The sequence below is a fragment of the Nicotiana tabacum genome, chromosome 2 (assembly GCF_000715075.1).
Source record: "Nicotiana tabacum cultivar K326 chromosome 2, ASM71507v2, whole genome shotgun sequence".
NCBI classification, from domain to species: domain Eukaryota; kingdom Viridiplantae; phylum Streptophyta; class Magnoliopsida; order Solanales; family Solanaceae; genus Nicotiana; species Nicotiana tabacum.
In genome coordinates, this window is record NC_134081.1 from 62,317,301 (window position 1) to 62,337,190 (window position 19,890).

Below are 19,890 nucleotides of genomic sequence, written 5' to 3' on the forward strand. Positions count from 1 at the left end.
TATCGGCCTAATTCAAGAGCCTAAGGTCTATTTTATTTTTTAAGTTCGAGAAATCATCCTTACTCAACTAAAACCTAAGGGTCACTCTACTTCGAGTTCGAGCAAGTACTCACTCGATTTTAAAGACTACACTGGTCCGACTTCGGTCTAGTTGCCTAAAATCCCAAACTTGTGAGCAAAATCTCCATAAGGCATGAAGGCATGAATGAAATAGAATTTTCACGAGCCAAGAAATAGAATAAAGAAAAGTCAAAGAGAAAAAATATCTTTTGTATATAAGAAAATATTTACAAGGACCGATCAGGGTCCCGCACAAAAAAATCAAAAAAGAAAAAGCCTAAGATTCCTAATTTTCCTCAGGGGCAGCTTCTTCTCCATCGAGGTCCTCCCCATTCTCGGACCCGCTCTTGCTTCCATCATCATCATCATCATCGAAAGAGGCTAGCGCTCTAGCATCAACTTCATGCTGTTTAGCATTTATTATCTCGTCGGTAAGATCGAAACCTCGAGCATGGATCTCCTCGAGGGTTTCCCTCCGAGATTGGCATTTGGCAAATTCAACAATCCAATGTGCTCGAGTTTGAGCGGTCTCGGCTGCCTCTCTCGCTTGGACTTGACCGGCTTCAGCATCGGCCCGGTAGACGGCCACGATTGCCTCTGCCTTGGCCTTTGCCTTTTCGGCTTCAGATTTGGCCTTTGCAAGTTCGAAAGCCAATCGAGCCTCGAGCTCCTCTATTTTCTTTGCCTAAGCTGAGCTTTTCTCCTTCATGCCTCGAAGTTGACAATTGGGCTCGAGCAGCCTCTTTTTTAGCAGCAAAGCGTTCCATACTTTCTTTCCACCCCAAGGTCTCCGCCTTCATTATGTTGACCTCCTCGCGGAACTGCTCGATCCTCTCGACCTTCTGCTGCAACTGTGAGATTGAAATGTTAGCCACCGTTCCCGAATTGAGCCCATGAGCTTTTATGATTTTCATTACCTGCTCGATCAGGTCGGTCTGATCTTGGTAAGCCTTGGCCAACTCGGCTCAGAGGTCCTTGATCTCCTCTTCTTTTTGCCCACTGAGAAGTTTAAGGGCATTTCTCTCCTCCGTGAGCCCTCGGAGGTCGGCCTCACATCGGCTCAGCTTTGCTCGGGACTTTGAAAATGCCTCCTGATGGAGTGCCAAAGCCTATACGGAAAAAAAAGAAAGGAAATTAGATAGGAAGAATAGAAATAAACTAAGTATGATATCAACAAAGGGAGTTGAGACTCACCCGATTCAAGGCTTGTTGAGCCTCATCGAGGAGAATTGATGCTTTACTCAGGTCGGTAGCATCCTCGACCCCAATAAAGTAACCACGAAAGGGGTCCTCCCCTCCATGGGCCCTGTCTACTTCGGGAGTCCTCGTAACTTGGGCCTCCCGAATTACCTCCTCGAAAAACGCAGGGAGAATCAGCGAATATTGCCCTAAGTGAGCCACTTGGGGAGTTCTCCTCGCTGCGAAGGACCTCGGAGCCGGCCCCTTCAGACATACCTGCCTTTTGCTCATCTCGGCGGGAGGCATCTTTGATCTTTGACAACTCGGGGACTTTGCGCGAGTCCTTTTCTAAGATTCGCTCGGCTCGAGGCGGAATATCCTCAACCACCACCGACTCAGAGGCCTTTGGGGCCTCGATGGTTTTCTTCACTCGGGCCACCAGTTCCGAGCCATTGTCTTCATCTTCTTCTTCTTCCTCCCTTAGCCGTTGAATCACATCTGCAAGCAGGGCAACAATGTCTTTCTTCGGCTTACGAACCGGATTCTTCTTAGGCTTTGGATCCTTGGAGGTTGAGGTCCTTTTCCTCTTCTTATCCTTCTCCAGCTTTAGAACCAGGGTCGAAGTCTCCTCCTCACCAGACGAGGGCCTCATGACTGCATTATTTCCCAGGCCTGTACACGAGAAAATTGAATAAGTAGAAGAAGGGCATCTTAATCAAATCATCAAATACAAAAAAGTGGGCTTATCATGATTCTTGGCCTCCCATCGGCCCTTTGCTAAATCGCACCATGAGCGCTCGGCGTTTGTAGAGGCCGAGGCCAGGTTCTGAACCCAGCTCTCGAGGTCGAGAATCACATGGGGCATCCAAGCGACCGCTACATCATGGAGAAAGACATCAATGATAAAAGACAAAGGAACAAATAATACATGGAAGCTAATAGTGAGACAGTACTTACGATTCATGTTCCATTTCTCAGGAAATGGCATCTTTTCGACTGGGATTAGGTCGGAAGTCCTCACTCGAACGAACCGGCCCATCCAACCTCGATCCTTGTCCTCGTCTATGCTCGAGAACAACACTTTGGTAGCATGACGTTGGAGTTTTATTAACCCGCCTCGATAGAGGCGGGGGCTATACAATCTGATAAGGTGATTGAGGGTGAAAGGGAGCCTTTCGACTTTGCTCACGAAGAATCACAGCAGAATAACAATTTACCAAAAGGAAGGATGGATTTGGCCTAGGGTTATTTGATATAGATGGCAAAAATCAACGATTACGGGGTCGAGGGGGCCCAGAGTGAAAGGGTAAGTGTAAACACTTAGAAAACCTTCCACATGGGTGGTGATGTCTTCTTCGGGGGTCGGGATCACCACCTCTTTGCCCTCCCAGTTGCAGTCTTTCTTTACCTGCTTAAGGTATCCCTCAGTTATCGAGCATATATACCTCGACATTGGCTCGCATCGACCAGGAATCGACGAGGCTTTATCGGTCTTGAAATCGGAGTTTAGCGCGCACCCCCGAGGAATGCATTCCTCAAGACGGGGTTCCACCAGCGTTTTCCCGCCGGCCGGTCGAGAAGATGAAGCAACTTCTTTTTGTGGTACTATTTTCGATGTTTTTACCATTTTTGTGTAAGTTTGAAGAAGAGGAAGATAATAGGACTTGACGTTTGAGAAAGGATTAACAGCAAAACCTGAAGATTTGTAGAAGGGAAGAACTTAAGAGATGTAAAAGCTTTGGAGATTAGAAGGAAGTGAAAGTAAAGTTTGAATCAATGAGAAAGGGGTCTATTTATTGAATTCACTGCGACGGTTCAAAGGCACTAGTGGCCGACCACCAACTAATACTCATTAATGACTTGGGGAACTGTACCGGCGGGACGTTTTGGTCACTCCCGTCACTTACATCACGAGGATGACGTCATGACAGGTCGAGGTAGAAAATTGAAGGCTCAATTTGTTTCTTGTCATTTCACTCTAAAAAATGAGGGGACTATCTGTATACGGTTAAAACCGGGTCCACCCGATTTCACTATTTGATCGATACCGGGAGGTTGCATCGAAGGACGGCCTCGTAACGGAACAAATCACGAGGATAAGTTACCGAGTTCAGAATCGAGGTACCTGTCGGGATCGAGGCTAGTAGCGATCAAAACCAAATGAGACAGCCATCGAGCAAGATCGAAGATAGCACAATAACATAAAGGCGAGATATCCGTGACTGGTCGAGGATCATGGCGTAAATCTCGGAACGGATCAAATCGAAAATGGTTAATTAGCTAATCATGAGATTTTATTCTGTAATTAGAATTATACCATAAGTGAAATTCCTCTACTATTTAAAGGGGAAGGGGGGGAGGGGGAGGGGGGGTTCTAATCATTTGTAACACACATTGTTCATAAATATCAAAACAATATAATTCTCTTTCTCGTTTATACTATTATTCATCAGCTTGTTATATTTTAATTGTTCTTGCATCAACCAGTTCGAGGGTATCCAAACTCGAGGGCAGAGTTCCATTCTAACACTGGTTTTCTTTACTTTATAGTTCATTTCTGTTATTAATTTTCATATTTATTAATTGGTATTAAGTGAAATCACATGTCCTTAGAACCACATAATAAGTTTAATTGTTATTCAATTATAAGGGTAAACACCCCAGTTTATCTCGGCTGCAATCGCAGTCTAAGTCTTGCGTTGGTAGCCCACCTGCGTTGCCACCTTACTATTTCTTTGTTATGATTGTGGCTCTCCTTTTGCAATTGCGGTTACACGAGAACGTGTGCTGGTGTAGAGTTCACGTTTCAAACTTGTCCAGAATGCATCTGGAATCCTTGGAACTCAACTAAAATCATTCATACACGTGACATTCAGTTATATCAACTTTGTAGCATGCTCAGAATACAATTTAGAACGCAAATAAGAAAACCTTGGTACCGGGCTTCTTTCTTCCCATAATTCTTTTGCCTTAATGGTTGAAATGCATCCGTAATTTAGAAGTACTCTAAAGTTCCCTAATATGGTCCAGTTTGAGCACACATATCCAAGTGCAAATAAGCCAATAACTATATTTGATCAATAGAAATGTCAAATAAGCTCACACATATATACTTGTATGTTATTCTTTGAAAGTCGTACGAAAAATTCAAAATCTTCGTATCAGTGGCTTAGATTGAAAGTCCGATATTCTTCAAAGCTCACCTAATTAATGCTTGTTCCTTTTAGTGGACGAGTTGCACTCATGATCACACTGCCATAAAATTTGAAGTGCTAATAAAGTTTAAACAATAAGGGCCAATTATTTTGAAGGCCATCGATTTTCTAGATCGTGAAAAGTCCACCTGGTCCTCACTAAAGAGATTTCTCCAAAATTATGATTTCAACTTAAATCCTCTGCACATAGATAGATAGACAGAGTTCTAATTTTCCACTATGTCTATATATATCATTCTTAAAGGGAATTTGTGAGAGTCACGACCGAAAATCCAAACCGTCGTTATGGCACCTAACCCAACCTGCTAGGTAAGTCAATTAACAAAATAATATAATATAATAACATTGATGTGAATCAAAGATGAGATAACCAAATTTTGTACAACTCCCCAAGGACTGCTAGTACAAATTATGAGCTTCTAAGCTATAGAGTTTACAAAGCTGGTTTGAAATAAAATAGACCATCTATTTGAAATATACATGAACAGATCTGAAATACTAAAGCTACCAAGATCAAGAGGTAGCTGTGACTGGAACGCATGTACATCTTCAGATTTCAGCTCCCGCCGTACGCAGCTACATCAGCATCCAACATTTGCACGCAAGGTGCAGAAGTATAGTATGAGTACTACTTACCCCATGTACTCAATAAGTAACAAACGTAACCTTAGGTTGAAAGTAGTGATGAGCTGGGACAAGGGTCAGAGTCCAACTTCAATAACCATCAACAGTTCATAACAATATAATAAAAGCAACACAAGTAATAACTCAACAATAAAGATGCTCAGCTCATTCACAGTTCCGGAAAATAGATATTTGCTTTACAAATATAATAGTAAAACCCAATCTTTTGTCGAAATCACCGAAAATATGAGTAAGTCTCAAAACTGTAATTTTTCTCAAAACTTTCAACAACATATAAGAAATTTCAATATCAAATGGCATGAGGAAAAATACTTCTCTATGCCTATATATCAAGTATGCATGTCTAATGCAATGCAGCACAGTGATGAACTTATGTACTCACACCCTCAGAAAACTCAATCTCATTGTACATGGAAGATCTAGCCCAAGGAAGATCCATCCCTCACACTCAGTCACTCAGTACGGTTTAGGGCAAATCTAGCACAGGTAAGATCCATCCCAAATATAAATAACAAATGCGCTCACTAGGGGAGTGCAGACTCCAGAGGGGCTCCTTCAGCCCAAGCGCTATAATAAGGCAAATCCAGGCATCAATCAATAATACATGTTGCAGCGTGCAACCCGAACCCATAAATATATAGTCGTAAGGCTCGTTGCGGCGTGCAACCCGATCCACATAATACATAGCCATAGGGCTCGTTGCGGCATGCATCCCGACCCACATATACATAGCCATAGGGCTCGTTGCGGCGTGCAACCCGATCCACACACATATATATATATATATATATATATATATATATATATATATATATATATATATATCACAACACGACACTCAGGCCCCAACTCAGTCACCAATCTCTCTAGTCTCACGGGCTCACAACGCTCATACTAAGCAGCCCTAATCAATGATGACAATATGATGTGATAACAAATGATAACAGAGATTGAGATGTGACATGTAAATGAATACGTATGACTGAGTATGTAACTGTAATTAAGCAAATAACTCAACAGCAAAGAACGACCACTATGGGTCCCAGTAGTGCCAACATATAGCCTAAACATGATTTCTAGCATGAATTACAGCTCAAGAGCTCTAACACATAGTGTATAGTAAAAATGTTCAGATAAGATGGCTACACAGTTCCATGGATACGACTAAATCATAATTGACACGGTGCATACACGCCCGTCACATAACATGCGTGTCACCTAAACATCAATCACATAACACGTAATTTGAGGTTTTCATACCCTCAGCACCAAGTTTAGAAGTGTTACTTACCTAGAACAAGCCAAATCCAATACCGAGTAAGCCAAGCGATGCTCCAAAAATTCCATCCCGCACGTACTTACCTCTGAATGACTCGAAACTAGCCAAAAGCAACTCAAAAACAACAAACAATGGCAAAGGAAACAAACCCAATCGATAAAAGTCGAATCTTTAATCAAAAGCCCAAAATCATCCCAAAAGTCCAACTCGGGCCCGCACTTCGGAACTCGACGAAACTTATAAAATCCGACAACTCATTCAATTTCGAGTCCAACCATACTAGTTTCACCCAAATCCGACTCCGAATCGATGTTCAAAACTCAACAACTCACTTTATGAAACTTTAGGCTAAATCCCTCGAATTTCCTCTTTAAAATTCATCAACCAATTGCCAAAAATGAAGATAGATTCATAAAATATAGACAAAATCGAGTTAAGGATGCTTACCCCAATTAGTGTGGTGAAATTCCTCTTCCAAGTCGTCCAAAACCAAGCTCCAAGTCTAAAAAATGGGAGTAAAACGACCAACGCTTGAAAATATAGCTTCTGCCCAGCACGGTTGGCATCTGCGAAGAAAATAGCCGCTTCTGCGGCAACATCATGCTTCTGCGATCACAACTAACTAGCCAACCCCTTGCACTTGCAGAACAATATCCGCTTCTGTGACATCGCAAGTGCGAGCTCCTCTTCGCTCCTGCGCAAGACCCCGCTTCTGCGCCCAAACTTACCGCATCTGCGCCTTCGCAGGTGCGAAAAAACCTCCGCTTTTGTGGACTCCTGCTCCCAACAGCACTCCCGCCTCTGCAATTCCACTGCCGCTTTTGCGGCTCCGCACCTGCGCCCATAGCTCCGCAAGTGCGATCACACCAGAAGCCCAGCCACACCAGCCTAGCCAAAAATGATCCAAACGAACCGAACCTCGTCCGAAACTCCTCCGAGCCACTCGGGACCCCGTTCGAATATACCAACAAGTTTAGAAACATAACATGGACCTACTCGAGGCCTCAAATCACGCATAACATCATCGAAATGATGAATCGCATCTCAAATCAAACTTAAATGAACTTTGAACTTTCAACTTTCAAAACTCGCTCTGAAATATATCAAATCAACTCAGAATGAACTTAAATTTTGCACACAAGTCCCAAATGACATAACGAAGCTACTTCAATTCCCGGAACTACAATCCGAGTCCGATACCATCAAAGTCAACTCCTGGTCAAACTTGTGAACTTTCCAAACCTTCAAAATTTCTATTTTCGCCAATTAGTGCCGAATCCTTCTAGGAACATCTAAATGAAATTCCGAGCACATGCACGAGTCCAAAATCACCATCCGGACATAACGGAACCATCAAAACTCCAATCCGAGGTCAAATACTAAAAAGTCAAACTCGGTCAAATCTCCCAACTTAAAGTTTCAAATATGAAATTCATTCTTCCAAATCAAACTCCAGGTCACCTAAAAGCCGAACCGACGATTCACACAAGTCATAATACCTCATACGGAGCTGCTTATGCCCTCAAACTACCGAACAAAGTGCAATTGCTCAAAATGACCGGTCGGGTCATTACATCCTCCCCACTTAAACATACGTTCGTCCTCGAACGTGCCAAAAGTTGTTCCGAAGCCATCGAACCACCATGCAACCTTACCATGCACATACCCGGGTGTGGTCCCATGCCACCCTATTCCATATGGGCCAGACAACACAACATAACTGAAGATTATAACTTCAACCTTAGCCCGTAAACCACAGAATCCAATTTCCAACATCCAGAATTTCCTAAAAGACCCGAACCTCGCGTCTACACACTGTATAAGTCTGAACAAGCTGTATTAAGCCATAACCATAACCCAAGATGTAATCACATGACATACCACAAGACTCGTAGCAAAATTTCTGATCACAGTAGCTGCTCAAAATAACCCAATACCGGTAATAAATCTCATATCAAACAAAAACCTCATTCTAAAACCTTCGTACACTACCGATGAAGAAATAAACATGCAGAAACTCATAACCACTCATCAGATCAACAAGACATGGAGCTCCCTCTCCTTCGACAAGAATTATAGCCAAATTTCTAAGCCGACTTCTGATATTATTCTTCCAAACATACTGTAATCAAATCCGATAGTATCCATCCTAGGTCCAATGACCTTACCTCATCAAGTGCAACTTTTCCATTGACATGCCACACCAATACTACTTAGAATCGTAACCTGTGTTACCCGTGCACTAATAAGCAATAATTCAAATGTACCCAAAAATGGAAAATGACTCAAGCGAGAGAACCGTCCCGCAAGCTCAATAAGTACCACTACAACGCAACGATAAGTATCCATCACACACAGTAGAACCAAAACACACGAGACCAGCACAAAGAATCATGTCCTATCATAGCCCAGCTTTAATACGTGACCCCATCCAAACACGGGTCCATATGAAATACCTCAAGACACCATGATCAAAATCAATAATCGCGCGCAATTCGACATCAAATACATGAAGTGTATGACCATAACCACGGAGAAGCAAATGACACAATGCCACACAAACCAGAAAGAATATAGCCAATGCGCAATCAATCACTCAACACCCGTATACCCATCTCGCTCAAATTCCACTATAAGGCCCAAATAGAACCGCACCACATGTGCATATAACCAACAGATCACAATCCCTCATCGCATAGAAAAGTAACTCATAGAACATATCAGAACACAAATGAGTTCAACTCTAACCGAATGGCACATCCCTCAACCATAGCATTACGGAGTCAACCAATCCGACCCGGTGTAGAATACACATCCTCATTGGGCCTACCAATGTGCCCCAAATCAACTCTGGTCATCCACAAATAGATAAATAACCCTCCGAAAGTCCACAATGACCTAACCATAACACATACCATTCTCTATCTAGCTTTGGCCACATTTTCACAGTCCACAACCACGAAATAATTTGCTCCTGAGAACTCCTGATCTCCAAGTCCATAGAACACATGAATCACCATATCTGATCCGAACTCCACCGCCCGAATATCTAACACACCTCTCATACACGATCATCCCACGAGGATTACTTATAATTCTTTCGTGTCACATAGCAAAATCTGAATATCAGCAATCAATCAACCAGGTGAGTACAACAATACCAATGAAACATTCGTAAGTCAACACACAGTACGCCTTTTGAAATGCGCACCCTTCTCAGGAATTACCAAGTAGTTATAGCATCAATCTAAACATCGAAAACCGTCCATGCCATCTAAGAATTTATGATCTTCTCTTCAAAACTGACCGTGACCTTGCACATGCAAATCTCAATCCCACACAACACACCACAGCTATCATGCCATCATATAAAAAGTACGAGAATCTCATAATCAACTCTGAGTCGCAAGCAAACTACATAATCAATTCTGAGTCGCAAGCAAACTACATACTCAATTGGCTAGGAACCTTCCATTTGATCTCATCCAAGAGAAAATCACAATACGCAGCATGTTCCTCACGCAGATAGGAAATATACACCTCTAACCGTGGTAGAAATCCTCGAGAGCACTTTGAAACCCATTTGCAGACAATCAAGCCATCAACACTGAATCTCTCTAACTCAACTAAGCCATGCAGGTCGCCAAATCCAAGGGTATTGCCGCCGAGCACTTGTAGAGACTCACCACATCATAAGTACCCAGAGAACTGATCATATCTATTACCTTGCTAATCCAACCTACTACTAAGCTGTACTATTTCTCTGAGTTCCTTCTGAATTACTCTCATGGTGACACTTCTTATTGCCAGAACACCACAATCCTTAACCAAAACTCACCATGCGATATCCTAAAATAAAACCGCACCTCCCTAAGGCCCAAATGTTGCTGTATTCCCTCTTAAATACCCCAAAAGTACCACAACCGAGATACCCATTTTGAAGAGACCTTCTGTGAATCTAAAGTCGTTTTCCTCTACCTCCTTAATACTGAAATGTAAAATCCATAATGACATATAAATACCGCAAGTCTCGACACCATCCAATGTAAATCTCAGATCCTAGCTATAAAATAATCTGGAAAAACTCACAATTGCTACATATAAATCTTGAATCCATTAGATCCTTCTCGAGAGTCATCCATTCTGCTCAATCTCAATTGCGTTGCCCAAATAGGCCAAACAACCTGTGCCCCATTAGCACAACAACACACAAAGAAGTAATCCACACCTTTATTCAATCAAGTTATTTCCTACTCCACGCGCACTACATCCTTCACGAATAACAACTCAATCATCCCATGATTCTCATATACCCATAAAGTGTAACATAACCCGTATCCAGAAATTTCTTTACTTGAGTCATCCTCGATCTCAACCTCTGCAAGTGATAACCGATCCACAAGTATGCCTCAGACCAAAACCAATACACACGTAACCGCACAATCAAATCGTCGATAACAGACTCCCCAACTTAGCTCAATGCCATAGAATAGAACATCTGATAACTTACTATACCCATACCCTATTACTGCCATAATACCACAAGGAAATTAACCTAAATCCTTCATAAGTTCACACAAGACAAACCATATAGTACCTCAAATCATCTACTAAGCTCGCATACATCCACATGACAATCATGTCGACTTTCTCAACCAAATTCAAATTCAAATGTCAACACATATACCCTGCTGGTAGAAAGGAAACTCTCCACACAACATAATAAGGATCACACCTCCGTAGATTACTCCGTAGGAGATAACCCACCTGCTTAGCCTCAAATTGGCATCTTGCTATACCCTTTCGCAGCCACGATTACTACGCCATCACTTAATCTTCCTCAGTATGAACTCACAACAAGACATGAAAATCTACTTCATTCCACAATTAAACAACATGAAAAATCTTCCAACACACTCATAACTCGAGACTATACGTCACATCAAGGCAATAATCAAGCACCCAATAATCCTTTTTACATCCCAAGAAAACTCTTTCCGTCACATTCAAACCATCTGAACATATACTGCACTCACGTCATACTCATCATGTGGCCATCCAGCCACTCATCGAGTCACAAAGTCTGCTCATAAGGACGCTACCAGACATATAAGTCCAAAAGCACGTGCTCACACAACTGAAATCCCCGTGCTTAAGCTACGGTCAAACCCAGCCTCAAGTCCTCCAGACTGGCCTATCATCAGCACGCCAAAATCACATCGCGCACCTCATCCATGGAATCACAAGCCGTCGATGTACAACTGATACTGAGCGCTCATATGCACATACGAATGCATGGAAGGAATTCAAAGAGTTACGCTTCAATATGAATCAATGCCGCACGGTAAGGAAACAAAGATGGGATGTTTATCCTAAATGCCCTGTAGCCTCTCGAAGATAGGTATGGACGTCATCATACCGATCCTCAAGACTCTACTAGACACTTGTTCATGACTTGTAGAACCTATGAACCTAGAGCTCTGATACCAACTTATTACGATCGAAAATCCAAACCGCCATGATGGCACTAGCCCAACCCGCTAGGTAAGCCAATTAACAAAATAACATAATATAATAACTTTGATGTGAATCAAAGATGAGATGACCGAATTTAAAACAACTCCCCAAGGACTGGCAAAACAAATTATGAGTTTCTAAGATATAGAGTTTACAAAGCTGGTTTAAAATAAAATACACCATCTATTTGAAATATACATGAACATATCTAAAATACTAAAGCTACCAAGATCAAGAGGTAGCTGTGACTGGAACGTAGGTACATCTTCAGATTCCAGTTCCTGCCGTACACAACTACATCAACATCCAACGTATGCACGCAAGGTGCAGAAGTATAGTATGAGTACTACCGAACCCATGTACTCAATAAGTAACAAACCTAACCTTAGGTTGAAAGTAGTGACAAGTTGGGACAAGGGTCAATGTCCAACTTCAATAACCATCAATAGTTCATAACAATATAATAAAAATAACACGAGTAATAACTCAACAATAAAGATGCTCAGCTCCTTCCCAGTTTCGGAAAGTAGACATTTGCTTTTCAAGAATAACAGTAAAACCCAATCTTTTGCTGAAATCACCAAAAATATGAGTAAGTCTGAAAACTGTGATTTTTCTCAAAACTTTCAACAACATATAAGAAATTTCAATATCCGATGGCATGAGGAAAAATAATTCTCTATGCCTACATATCAAGTATGCATGTCTAATGCAATGCAGCACAATGATGAACTTATGTACTCACACTCTCAGTGTACTCAATCTCATTGTACAGGACAGATACAGCCCATGGAAGATCCATCCCTCACACTCAGTCACTCAGTACGGTTTAGGGCAAATCTAGCACAGGTAAGATCCATCCCAAATATAAATAACAAATGCGCTCACTAGGGGAGTGCAGACTCCAGAGGGGCTCCTTCAGCCCAAGCGCTATAATAAGGCAAATCCAGGCATCAATCAATAATACATGTTGCAGCGTGCAACCCGAACCCATAAATATATAGTCGTAAGGCTCGTTGCGGCGTGCAACCCGATCCACATAATACATAGCCATAGGGCTCGTTGCGGCATGCATCCCGATCCACACACATATGTGTGTGTGTGTGTGTGTATGTGTGTGTGTGTGTGTGTGTGTGTGTATATATATATATATCACAGCACGATACTCAAGCTCCAACTCAGTCACCAATCTCTCCAGTCTCACGGGCTCACAACGCTCATACTAAGCAACCCTAATCAATGATGCGAGATGTGACAATATATAAAACCGAGACTGGGATATGATATGTAATGATGAATACGACTGAGTACATAACTACAATTAAACAAATAACTCAACAGCAAAGAATGACCACTGTGGGTCCCAGTAGTGCAAGCATATAGCCTAAACATGATTTCTAGCATGAATTACAACTCAAGTGCTCTAACACATAGTGTACAGTAAAAATGTTGAGAAAAGATGGCTACACAGTTCCATGGAATCGACTAAATCACAATTCACATGGTGCACACCCACACGCCCACACGCCCGTCACATAGAATGCGCGTCACCTCAACATCAATCACATAACACATAATTTGGGGTTTTTATACCCTCAACACCAAGTTTAGAAATTTTACATACCTCGAACAAGCCAAATCCAATACCGAGTAAGCCAAGCAATGCTCCGAAAATGTTCTCCTGCTCGTACCGACCTCCGAACGGCTCGAAACTAGCCAAAAGAACCTCAAAAACATCAAACAATGCCAAAGGAAACAATCCCAATCGATAAAAGTCCAATCTTTAATCAAAAGCCCAAACTCAACCCAAAAGTCCAACTCGGGCCCGCGCCTCGGAACTCGATGAAACTTATAAAATCCAATAACCCATTCAATTACAAGTCCAACCATACTAGTTTCACCTAAATCCGACTCCGAATCGATGTTCAAAACTCAAAACTTGACTCTATGAAACTTTAGGCAAAACCCCCTCAATTTCCCTTTTAAAATTCATCAACCACTTTCCTAAAATGAAGATAGATTTTTGAAATATAGACAAAACCGAGTTAAGGATGCTTACCACAATTAGTGTTGTGAAATTCCTCTTCCAAGTCGCCCAAAACCGAGCTCCAAGTCTCAAAAATGAGAGTAAAATGACCAACCCTAAAAAATATAGCTTCTGCTCAGCACTGTTCGCATCTATGAAGAAAATAGCCGCTTCTGCGGCAAGATCACACTTCTGCGATCACAACTAACCAGCCAACCCCTAGCACCTGTGGAACAATATTCGCTTCTGCGACATTATAGGTGCGAGCTCCTCTTCTCTCCTACGCAAGACCCCACTTCTGCGCCCAAACTCACCGCATCTGCGCCTTCACAGATGCGAAGAAACCTCCGCTTCTGCGGACTCCTGCTCCCAGTAGCATTCCCGCCTATGCAATTCCATTGCCACCTTTGCGGCTTCGCACCTGCGCCCATTGCTTCGCAGGTGCAGTCACACTAGAATCCCAACCACATCAGCCTAGTAAAAAATGATCCAAATGAACCGAACCTCGTCCGAAACAACTCTAAGGCACTCGGGACACCGTCTGAATATACCAACAAGTTTCGAAATAGAACACGGACCTACTCGATGCCTCAAATCACACATAACAACATCGAAACGACGAATCGCACCTCAAATCAAACCTAAATGAACTTTGAACTTTCACCTTCCAAAACTCACACCGAAACATATCAAATCAACTCGGAATGAACTCAAATATTTTATACAAGTCCCAAATGCCATGACGAAGCTATTCCAGATCCCGGAACCACATTCCGAGTCCGATACCATTAAAGTCAACTCCTAGTCGAACTTGTGAACTTTCTAAACCTTTAAATTTCCATTTTCGCCAATTAGTGCTGAATCCTTCTAGGAGTATCTAAATGAAATTTCGGGCATACGACCGAGTCCAAAATCACCATCCGGACCTAATGGAACCATCAAAACTCCAATTCGAGGTCAAATACAAAAAAGTCAAACTCGGTCAACTCTCCCAACTTAAAGCTTCAAACATAAAATTCATTCTTCCAAATCAAACTCCGGATCACCTGAAAACCGAACATACGATTCACACAAGTCATAATACCTCATTCGAAGCCTCTCATGCCCTCAAACTACCGAGCGAAGTATAATTTCTCAAAATGATCGGTCGGGTCGTTACAGCGAGATGCTTTGATGGTTGTGATATTCGGCTTAAAGTATGTATATTTATATGCATATTGCCTCACATTTTACTCATATTTCATAAATTTCGGATGTGTAATGTAATAATTTGTGCTAATTCGTGGTATTTTTATCTGTAGGACTCATCCTGAGGCAATGTGGGATAAAGGTGAACGATTTGAAGCAAAAAGGGAACAAATTGGAAAATTTGTCACAAAGTGGCGCCACAGTTGGGGGGGGGGGGAGGGGGCTACCTGTGGCGCAGTTTCCTAAAGCACAAAATTTCCAACGCTAGGGCTAGAGCTCCATGCTATTTAAAAGTAAGTCGAAACCTATTTTGGAGAGGGAGACGCCACTTTAAGATAAAAACACAAGTACGAAATACTTGAGAGCACGGAATTCATCAGTTCTTCAATTCTTCTTCAGGTATTGATAGCTTTTATGTTTAAAAACAATATTTTGATTTTTTTTGAATATGAATGGCTAAGAACCTCATTATTCTGGGGTTATGGGTCGTTCTTGACTATTGTAACTTGACGGTTGATAGTTTTGCTTGACTTTATCATATTAATTTATTTATTCAATCTTGCACTTAATTATTCTATTGCATAGCTAACAATAGTGTACTATCTATGAATTTATAGTTAAACTCGAAAGTGGGAACTATAAATTGTATATAGGATTGAATAAAGTAAGTTCTTGAATCCGGGCATCGGAGAATAGATTCGTGATTAGGATAGACATATTCAAGTTTCCTTGCTTGGTTATTTTTGCAGGAAATATACATGCGTTCTTGTCAAGTTTAATTCTATAGACATATAGTCTTAGGTTGGCTTGAATAGGCGAGCGAAGTGTCGAAATAACTTCGCAAGCATAATAAACCATGCTCATCAATAAATTAGATAAGTAAAGTGATTACATCAACCCAAAAAATGTAATAGGAGAGACGTTAATCCCATAACCCTGGAATATCCCCATCTCATTGAATTCTTTCTAAGTGTTTGTTTGCTCTACTTGCGATTTTACTTTCTTGCTTGTTTATTAATTCGTAGTAATTTAGTTACAAAAATCACAATCATCTTCTTCACTCACTTGAGCATTAAATTTATAAATAGCTTAGATTGGACAATAGTTGATCATAAATCCTCGTGGGAACGATACTTTCTTATCACTTTATTTATCTTCTTCACACTCACGTGTGTGTTTGGACCCAACAAGTTTTTGGCGCCATTGCCGAGGATTTAGAAATTAGTTATTTTTCTGAAATAAGCTCTTATTTGTTTTTGTTCAAGTGTTAATCTGTTTGACTGTTTCTAAATCTACAGTTGTTCACCTTGAATGCTTAGAAGAAGCAACAGTTTGAGCAACCTTCCTCCTCCTGATCCTTAACCCGAAAGACTCTTCCACATATTAAGGAGTGAGGCGGAAGAAAGAGCAAGAATTACAGAGTTGGGTATTGTAGTCCAACCATAGCCAATCGAGATGTCAGAAAATAAAGAAAGACCGGTGATTGAGGTCGCAAGGCCTAGTCTCGCGAACATGACTCAGGCTATTGTGAAGCCTGATATAACTAGGCACTTTGAGCTGAAGTAGTACATGGTGCAACTGATTCAATCCACAGGGCTATTTGTAGGGTTGTCAAGTAAAGATCCCCAAAGGCATATACAAAATTCCTTGGAGATTACGGATACATACAACTATCTGCACGTCTCTAAGGACTATGTTAGAGTGACTTTGTTTCCCTTTTCTCTAATGGGGGAAGCAAAGGAATGGTTAAACAAGGAGCCTGCAAACTCGATCCACACTTGGGATGATCTGGCGCAAAAATTCTTAATCAAGTTTTTTCCCACTAAGAAGACAAAGGCACTGAGGAGCCAGATTCTTGGGTTTCAACAACGAGATGGTGAGACTCTTCGTCAAGCTTGGAAAAGATACAAGAAAATCCTCAAAGACTGCCCACATCATTGTCAGACAAATGAGGTACTAGGATATTCGTTTGTGGATGAGTTGGACAAGACCTCCAAATTAAATCTAGATTCAGCTTGTGGAGGAAGTTGCATGCAAAAGCCATACAGTGAGATTCAGACTCTACTAAATAATTTCACTACAAATGATCATAACTGGCATGGTGAAGGTGCCTCAAGAAGGATGATAAAATAGAAAGCAGCAGGTACACTCGAGATGGATGAGATGTCAACTGTGCGAGCAGAGATTGCTAAACTAAACAAACAAATGGCTAAAATGGAAATAGGTCAAGGGAATCAGATGCAGCAGGTTCAAATGATGGCTATATGTTGTGAAATTTGTGGAGATGGCCATATGAGTGACCAATGTCCAGTGAATCCTGAATCTATTTATTATGTGGACCATCAAGGTAGAGGTCCAATGAACTAGAATAATCAATGTGGGTACACCTATAATCCCTACTGGTGGAATCACCCAAATTTCTCATGGGGTGGGAACTAGACCACTCAGAATCAATACAGTCCTCAAGGGAACTATAATAAGCCTCAAAAGCCATTTCAATAGATAGAAGAAAGCACTAATGATATGTTGGAAAAGCTATTGATTGACAACCAACAACTTCGAACAAATAATGAACAATTGAGGACCGAATTTCGAAATATAGAGAGGCAGATTGGGCAGTTGGCTGCACAACAAAATACTCGACCCGCAGTGGCCCTTCCGAACGATACAGATAATAATCCTCAGGTAAATGCTGTAACTTTAAGGAATGACAGAGAATTAGAATAAGTACCAAAAAGAAAGAAAGAAAGAATAAGTCACTACTAAGGGTGAACCGGTCCCCAAAATTGTGGTGAAAACTAAGAAAGAAACTGAAGAAAGTGAAAAGACTCAATTTGCAAGGCCACCACCTCCCTTCCCACAAAGATTGAAGAAGAAAAGTGACGACAGGATGTTCAACAAATTTCTTGATATGCTGAGTCAAATTCAATTATATCTACCATTGGTTTATGTGCTACATAAAATTCCAAAATATGCTAAGTACATCAAAGATATTGTGGCCAATAAAAGAAGGTTGACAGAGTTTGAAACGGTTGCACTTACTGAGGAGTGTAGTGCTAGAGTAGAGAGTAATATCCTGCACGAGGTTGGTAGAGCCTTGTGCGATATGGGAGTGAGCATTAATTTGATATCACTATCAGTGTTCAATCAGCTCAATCTTGGAGTCCCCAGGCCTACTACTATAACTATATAGCTAGCAGATCGATCATTAGCAGTGCCTGAAGGAATTATTGAAGATGTGCTGGTGCGAGTGGGGAAGTTCATCTTTCCCGCAGATTATATTATTCTTGACTACATGGTCGATGATGAGGTTCCAATTATTTTGGGGCGACCATTCCTGAATATTGGTGGAGCACTTATTGATGTGAGGGAGGGCAAGCTAAAGATGAGACTGCTTGATGAAGAAATCACATTTATTGTGTACACGACGCTTAACCTTCTTAAGCATTATAAGGATTTGTACATGATCTTTGTGGTAGAATCAAAATTGATAGAGCAAGATCCTCATGTGGAGCCTACTGGCATGGAAAAGAAAATTGAGTTAGAAAAAGTGGTGTTGCAAGCTGAATGTGTAAATGTAAAAGAGAAAAGGATTAGAGAGAAAGAGGAGATCCTCCTAGAACGCGCAAGAAGGCAAAGCTCCATGGAAAGAAGAGGAAACGAAATCACCCAGCCTGAGTAGAGTAGCAGAGTCGTGCCACGACTATAAATAAGGCGCTTGTTAGGAGGAAACCCAACATGTATTTTATTTATTCTTATTTATTTTTAGTGTTATATTTTATTTATTTTTATTTTGCAGATTACAGGAAGTCTGAGTATCCGAAGTTGAAGTTGAGGAGCATGTTTGAGCTTAAGTGTGGGGTCATCCCGACCCTTTATATTGAGGATCATATGCTAGCCAGGACCTAGAGGGTCTCAAGGAGTATTTCTTATCCTTGTTTTAATATTCTTCTATGTGATCATGCATCGAGGACTATGCATGTCATAAGTGTGGGGTGGAGGAATTACTTTATGAGGTAGTTGTATGAAAATATTTTCTCATTTTTTTAATATAACCCAGTTAGAAGTAGTCTAGTTTAGAGTAGTATACTTTAAAAAAAGAAAAAAACAATTTAAAAATGAAAATATAAATAATAATAATAAAAAACTCGGACTTTTCCTGACGATGAATCTCTTGGACAACTTTCTTGAGGGATTAAGGTCCGACTAAAAACACCAAAAGGTTTTTTTTTTTTTGATTTTTTAGATAGTTAGGTAATATCCCTTGGTTTTTCTTTGGGTGCCGGTTCTTTTCCAAGGGTGTAGCCTGAACCAGATATTTTGCTCTTATCTTTTTAGGAGTAGGATAGGAAGAAATCTAAGTTTCTCTAAGATACCTGTTGACATGTTTGGTGCCGGTACATTAGGCTATGTCATGCGCTCTGTCTTCTTGTTATATTTCATTTGAATTATGATGCCTAAGTAATATAAATAGACTACTCTGTGATGCCTTTTCTCAGTTGTTTGACTTGTATGTCACCTAGTGCATTATTGCTTAAAATTTCTCAACTGTATGTGCTTGTTGACTTGAGAGTTGAACATAACCGTATTGATTGAGTCATGTGCAAAGTGTGTGTAAGGATTCGTGATATTCTGTACTATCCTGTGTAGTATAGAACTTGCCCCGTGTGTTAATCCAAGCGAAATCATTAAGTTGTACTAGTCTAGGAGACGGCGTAGGCGTTTCTTGCTTGATCATAGAGGTGCTTGTCACTTAAAATTGAATTTTTCCGTTGCTAGCC

The 19,890-nt window shown here is 41.1% G+C and overlaps 1 non-coding gene across 1 annotated transcript; it reads right to left on the reverse strand.

Moving 5' to 3' along the window:
• Positions 1-16,945: 16,945 nt before the first annotated feature.
• LOC142173923 (small nucleolar RNA R71) lies at positions 16,946-17,052 on the reverse strand. Its single transcript, XR_012703294.1, has one exon. It is a non-coding gene; the product is annotated as a small nucleolar RNA R71 (small nucleolar RNA).
• Between the last annotated feature and the right edge of the window lie 2,838 nt (positions 17,053-19,890).